This window comes from Polistes dominula, unplaced genomic scaffold (genome assembly GCF_049000335.1).
Source record: "Polistes dominula isolate Pdom_NZ unplaced genomic scaffold, Pdom_raw_medaka contig_23, whole genome shotgun sequence".
In the NCBI taxonomy this organism is placed as follows: domain Eukaryota; kingdom Metazoa; phylum Arthropoda; class Insecta; order Hymenoptera; family Vespidae; genus Polistes; species Polistes dominula.
Genome location: NW_028300963.1, coordinates 3,619,459 through 3,626,623, shown reverse-complemented (window position 1 = coordinate 3,626,623; position 7,165 = coordinate 3,619,459).

Below are 7,165 nucleotides of genomic sequence, written 5' to 3'. Positions count from 1 at the left end.
CTCTTTTCCCTTTCTCTTCTTCCTCTTCCTCTTCATCCTTATACTCTACTATTACTACTATGACTACTATGTACTCGGATAGGTGGTGCTCTCCGCTTGAAGGGTAGGAAACGCATAGGGGGTTGGTTCGTTGGTCGGTTGGGTGGTTGGTTGGTTGGTTGGTTGGTTGCATCGGCTCGCAAGCGTTTGCTGCTTTCTTCTTCTTCTTCCTCTTCCTCTTCTTCTTCTACAAGAAAACGAATTCTAACCTCTCTTCTTCTTTCCTTTCCTTTCTTTCTTAATTTCTCTTTTTTTTCTTTTTTTTTTTTCTTTTACCCTTTCTATTTCACTCTTTACTTTTTTAAAGTGCCATCTTGTGCACCGTGATTTTTCCAAGAAAAATTTTCCCTCCACTTACCATGTTTTTTTTCTTTTCTTTTCTTTTCTTTTCTTTTCTACCCCTCTTTCTTTCTTTCCACGTTTTTTTTCGAAGAAAAAAGGGGAGAGTTTAATAGTCAGTTAGTAGTAGAGGTAGTAGTACACCCTTTACTAAGTAAGTACATTCCTTTCGTTTTGCTTTTTGCCACGTTTCTCGACTGAGGGAGAGAAGGAGAAAAAGAGCGAGAGAGAGAGAGAGAGAGAGACAGAGAGAGAAAATGAGAGAAAGAAAGAAAGAAAAATCTCTGGTACCTTTTGGTTCGAGTATGGCTTCGGTTGGTGGTTAATTAATTGGTTTAACGTCGAGTTAATTGTCCCACTTGATCAATAATATCGATTTTTATTTTCTTAAATAAAAAAAAAACATAGAAATCTCGAAGAACGTGTTCTATGTAAGATCGAAAATGTCTTTAGAAATTTATGCCATCCTCTCCCACCACCATTCTCACACCCCCTTTCCGATCGACGTTTAATTGAAAACTATCGGCCGTTCATTTTTCTTACTTTCTTTTTCATTTTCTTTCTATTAACTTTTTCAAAATAAAAAAAAAAATAAAAAAAATACAAAGAACTCTAGCAACGTGTAACCCTTTTCTAATATTTTCCTTCGTACAGGTATAATATAATCCTCGCTTAAACCATGAAACCTAATTTTCTCAAATTAACTTTCGATAGTCGTCTAGGTTAATTAATGTCTTCTTTATCATTCTTCTATTGTCTCTCTCTCTCTCTCTCTCTCTTTCTCTCCTTCTCTATTTCTAGAAAATTACGAGTCATGAATATTTGACGAGATGCACGAAAAGATCGAAGGGTGTAATTAATGGTTACAATTATTATAAAGTCGGTAAAGAAAATCGACTTTAACACACCCCCATATACTTTTTTCATTCTGTAATAGTTTCTTTACAACGTTAACGATTATCCCCCCTTTTTTCGTGTCTGTTTCTTCTTCATCTTCATCTTCTTGTTCTTTGAAAAGCAACCAACCCTTCATTGAACCCTTGTCCCTGTCCCTATCATCCTATCCCAAATCCTATTCTCTGAAGTAAATGGTTTTCAATTCATAGACTAGGACGGTGTTATTTCACTCGTTCCTTGTATCCCGGACAACCGTCGGTTGCGTTTGATATTTCCGAAATAATTCCGGACGGAAACGCATTAAATCGATCGATGACGTACTCTAGACGAGGACATATAACCCCCGTACAAAGAGAGAGAGAGAGAGAGAGAGAGAGAGAGAGAGAGAAAGAGAGAAGAGTACGGCAAACCTGCAACAAATCCAATACTACCAACTAGAAACGAAATTCACGCTGCTTCCGATCGATCCTGTCAGGCTTTTATATCTGCCGATATGAAATTTATAACGCAATTCAACAAACGCGTGCGAGTGAGATAGACATATATATATATATATATATATATATATATATATATATATATATATATAGAGAGAGAGAGAGAGAGAGAGAGATAAAAAGATAGAATAGAAATACATAGAGTAGATAGTCAAATATAGAAAATAGCAAATAACAAAAAAGGAAATTTTAACAAAAAAAAAACAATGTAACAATGTTGAACGTGTAGCACCCCCTTACCACCTACAACAAAAAATTCGATTAAGTTCCTTTTCTCGATGCGTTTTAAATTGAATCGTGCCAGTTCGCGGCTTAATATCCTTACTTGTTTCCTTATCTTACCGAGATATCGACGTTTCTTCCGTGCTCTGCTGGCTCGAACCTTTAAGCAAACCCTTGTCCTCCTCCCCCACCTCTTTCCATACTCTCGTCATCCTTCAACCCCCGTAGTTTTCAACCCTCGATCGAAGGAAACACGATTTTATCGCACAACGCGTTTCAGATCGTAAGATTATGTATGTATGTATGTATGTATATATATTTATGTAAGTACCGAAAGACTTTTGTGTGTCTCGTGGAATTTCTAAACGTATTTTCGTTTCTCCTACCATTCACGAATTCGAAACACGTTGTTAGTTCGTAATTGATAAGCCTTTGCGCGTTAACTTTTTTTTATTCCTTTTTCTCTTTTCTTTTCTTGATGATTATCAAAGATATAATACACACACACACACACACGATCGATTTTATACTTAACAACATAAGAATTATATTTGGCATAAGTAGAATATATCAAATCTTTGGAAATGATATATATATATATATATTAAATATTTTATATAAGAACAAATTTATATAAAATAAAATAAAAAAATAGAAAAAAATAATATAAAGTATTTTAGAGAAAATATTTCAACAAAACATATATAAAATAAAATAAAATAAAATAGAATAAAATAAAATAAAATAAAATGAAATAAGAAAAAAAAATATGAAATATTTTAGAAAAAATATTTTAAAAACAAATACATATATTATTATTATTATTATTATTATTATTATTATTATTATTATTATTATTATTATTATATGTGTACGCCGATTAATGTTAAGAACAAAAAGAAAATGTTAAACGTTGAACAATTTGTTTTCAACAATTTGCTTACTGTCCGATTTTTCTTCTTTTATTCATGATTTTCTTCCGAAAAGAGAAAGAGAAAGAGAAAGGAGAGAAAAAGTAAAACTATCCACGAACAAAGAGAAAATTCTTGGACTAGCGATTGTAAAGAGAGAGAAAGATTCACATTTTAAACCTCGATAAAGTCCCTCAGGGGAGTAGTGGGAGTGCTTTGTAAGTTTGTCGCGCGAATGAGATGCGCCTCTTCCTCTTCCAACTCCGTAATTACGAGCATTTTAGACAATTGTTACAAAGTTTTCTTCTTAACACGATGAATCAGTCATCTTTCTGTCCTTATTTTTATATATATATATATATATTTTTTTTGTTTCTTTTCTTTTGTCTCTCATCTCTTTCTCCTTCTTTACCCCTTTCGTATATACATGTGACGAACATTTGTGGTGTTGAATTCTCTTTTTCTTGAACGTCTCGCTGCTAACAGAACGACGAACGGAAGTAACGATTTCTCCCCTCTCTACACTTTTTTATTTCTATGTATGCGTGCGTGTGTGTGTGTGTCTTCTTTTTTTCTTCTTCTTATTCTTCTTCTTCCCCCTCATTTATTATGAGACCAAAAATTACAACTAGTCGTATTAAGAAAGATAAAGAGAATGAGAGACAAAAAATATGTAATATCATAGACGATAATCATTTAAAGGTGAAGATGATGATAAAAATTAGGACGATGAAAAAAAAAATACAAAAAAGAAGAAGAAGAAAACAAATGTAATATTCACGATGATCTTTAAAGGTGAAGATGATGATAATAATCAATAATGATGATGACGATGAAAAAGAATAAGAAAAAGAAGAAGAAGAAGAAAGTAATAAAAGAAGGGAAAAGCTTTCATCAATTCGTTTCATCCCCCTTCTTCTCCTTCAGCCCACCCCGTTCACCCTGTACACCCCGTTCCCCGACTACGATCGATCGTAGGAGTTTATCCGTAGATGCACAGGACCAGACTAATGGCGTGGCTCATCCTAGGACGAAAGGATAATAGAGACGTCGCTCTGACGGGCTTTCAACGTTACCAACGACGTAAATGTTATTGAGGGCTACTAATTCGGAAACGTTATGTCTTCCCTTGGAATGAAGTATACACGCTTTCGAGCTTGGAAAATGGTTCAAACGAACAGAGGATGATTCTACGACGACAATCTACCTTAAACCACCCACCCACCCAATCAACTACCATCACCAACAGTTCTTCTCTTCTTCTAACATTGAGTTATTGAAATCCTTTAACAAATCATGGATACATCGAATACAGTTATGTCAATCTATTATATTTTGTATATTATCTATTTATTCAACTACAAATCCTTTAGTTTCTACAGATTAATGAAATCTAAACGATTGTTTGCTTATTCGTTTAATTATTCCAAACGGAAAGCTACTTTAAGTTTATATCGAAACAAAAAAAAAAGAAAAGATAATAATCGATTAACGAGTGAAATTCTATATGTGTCAATAAAATATATAAATAAAATTGCAACATCCGGTTGTTAGAGGATAAATCGAAAATATCTTTTAGAGATCTTATACTTACTTGATAATACTATTCTTGGTAAAAGAATTCTTTTTCTACATTTTCATTTTTCTCTCTCTCTCTCTCTCTCTCACGTATTTTCACGCTAACTCGACGAAAGCGGTCCACGCCTCTCGAGATCACGAAAATGCCATTATTCATTGAAGAACTCCCGGACAAATCCGGAAACGCCGAGTTACCATCTCAATTTTTATTACCATACTGCAACCTTCTTCATTCTTTTTCTTTTTCTATTTATCGTTTTCTATTTTTCGTCTTATCGTTCAAAAATTAAAATTTATATATATATAAATATAAAACGATAAAAATACTTAACACGATATATTATCGTATATTAAATTGTTAAATTATGATCCAAACAACAAAAAATATAATCTAAAAAGAAAAAATAATGTATATTTAAAATATACTAGTAATATAAAATAAAATATATAATTAGAGTAATAATTAAATATTTAAAAAGGTATATATAAATATGAATTGTATAAATAAAAAAAATATATATATATATTTATATATGTACTATTTTTTCCTAACCAAATCTTCGTAGTTATTTCCGTTATCTTTCTTTCTTTCCCTCTAACACATATATACATATACATATAAATATTCTATTTAATTTTTTTATTCATCCCCCAAAGGGATGTGTGGTTCCAACTGCATCCTATGATAAAAATAATATATTTCGCGGTGTAAGCTCTGATTTATGAAAATATTCGAGTAACGAGTCGCGTATATAAAAGCTGAATTAAAAAACTCACTTGGCTAAGCTTTACCACTTTACTTCTCTCTGGCTTTGTTCCTTTTCTCCACCCTCCCTTTACCAACCACCACCACCACTACCACCTAACAGGCTGGCACGACCATGAGAGAGGTGAGGAGGGCCCACCCTTTTTCGTGCGTGGGATGTCTCGCGACTCTTTGTCGTCGTTAAGCGAATGCCTTGGAGATAACAAGGGATAAGGGATAAGGGAAGGGGAAGGGTGAGTAGGTAGAGGAAGGGAGTTCTTCTCTTTTGGTTTATTTGAAGTCGCCAAAGTGCGATTACCTCGTACACCGCTTAATGCCTTGCGAATTTATTCCCAAGTTTCAAGTGTAAATGCATGTGTGTGTGTGTGTGTGTGTGTGTCTATGTCCCTTTAAATACCAACCCCCACTTCCTAGAGCATTAGATGTCTATCTAATCTCTTTCTATCGTCAGACAACACGTTCCAACAACGTAAAATTAATCGATGTCCTGTGAATATATTTAAAGTACTTCTTGGTAATATATATAATATAGATGTATATATATATTCCTATCTTTGTTGGTATTTACATTAAGATATGTACCCTTTAAAACAAATGAATTAACTTAAATATCCTTAACATTTTGATGAACATTTAAAAATGAAAATAAAACGTAATATTTATAAACGGGGTGAAAAATTTACATACCAAGAAGAAAAGATAATATATAGATATATATGTACATATATTTTGTCGAGAGATTAGTATAACACACGATACGAGATTTTGGAATCTCGTCACCCTTCCCTAGTAGAACAACTATTTTTTCTTATCCCCATATTTATCTATATATATATATAGATATCTCGACCCTATCTCTTTTCTTCGTTGAATCATGGACCACAACTAGCAAAACCACCCTTCTCTTCTAACCACTACGTACAGATACACACGCCCCTTGTATCGAACGTCTCAAGTGTAGGGGGTAGAAAAGGGTCTGGTTTGTTCGATGACGTGTCCTTCGATTAAACGAGACGAACGATTTCCCGAGATGCTATTGCAAACTTAAGGAAAACTTTGATGTATCGTTTATCCATTTAACAACAATAACAACAACCCCATTTGAGAGGTAAATGTTTATTTTTTTTTTTTTTTTTACTTATTATATTTTTTTAACAAAGGTTACGTTTACACGTTAAAAATACAACGTAGGGGTTGTTTTTTTGCTACGTCGTCCTACAACACCAATCATCCCCATAAATGCATGTAGATGAATTATCGACCTTCCACGATAAGGATGAAATTCCTTTTTTACAATTTTCAATAGTTCCTAAATGATTCAGGAATAACTCTACGGACCAATGGAAAATCGTTCGACTAGTATAATATGGACGGCACACTGGTTTATGCACGATGCATAATTTAAATCGGTATGCCAATGACCCAGACTAGTTTCATTGATTACTTCATGGACGACCCGTGGTACCTTCCTCCTCTACCTCTTCCTACTCCTCCTACTCCACCACCTTCTCTTCTATCGACAATCTAGTCGATCGTTTCGATTCATCCACGCGAACAACCACCACCCTTGTGAATCTTTTTTTTTTTCTTTTTTGGCTACACGCAAAACTAAATTTTACAATTCTAAATAAATGACAAATTTAATATTGAAATAATTTTTTCTTACCCCCTACCCAATCTTGAACGTCAATATTATTATATATATATAGAGAAAGATATATATAATATGAATATATAAAATAAATAAAATAAAATGATACTGTTACTACTATAAATTAAAATTATATTAAACTTAATAAAATAAAATAGTACTGTTACTATACTACAAATTAAAGTTATATAAAATAAATAAAATAAAATAATACTATTACTATACTATAAATTAAAAAAAATGTTATACTATAAATACTAAATAT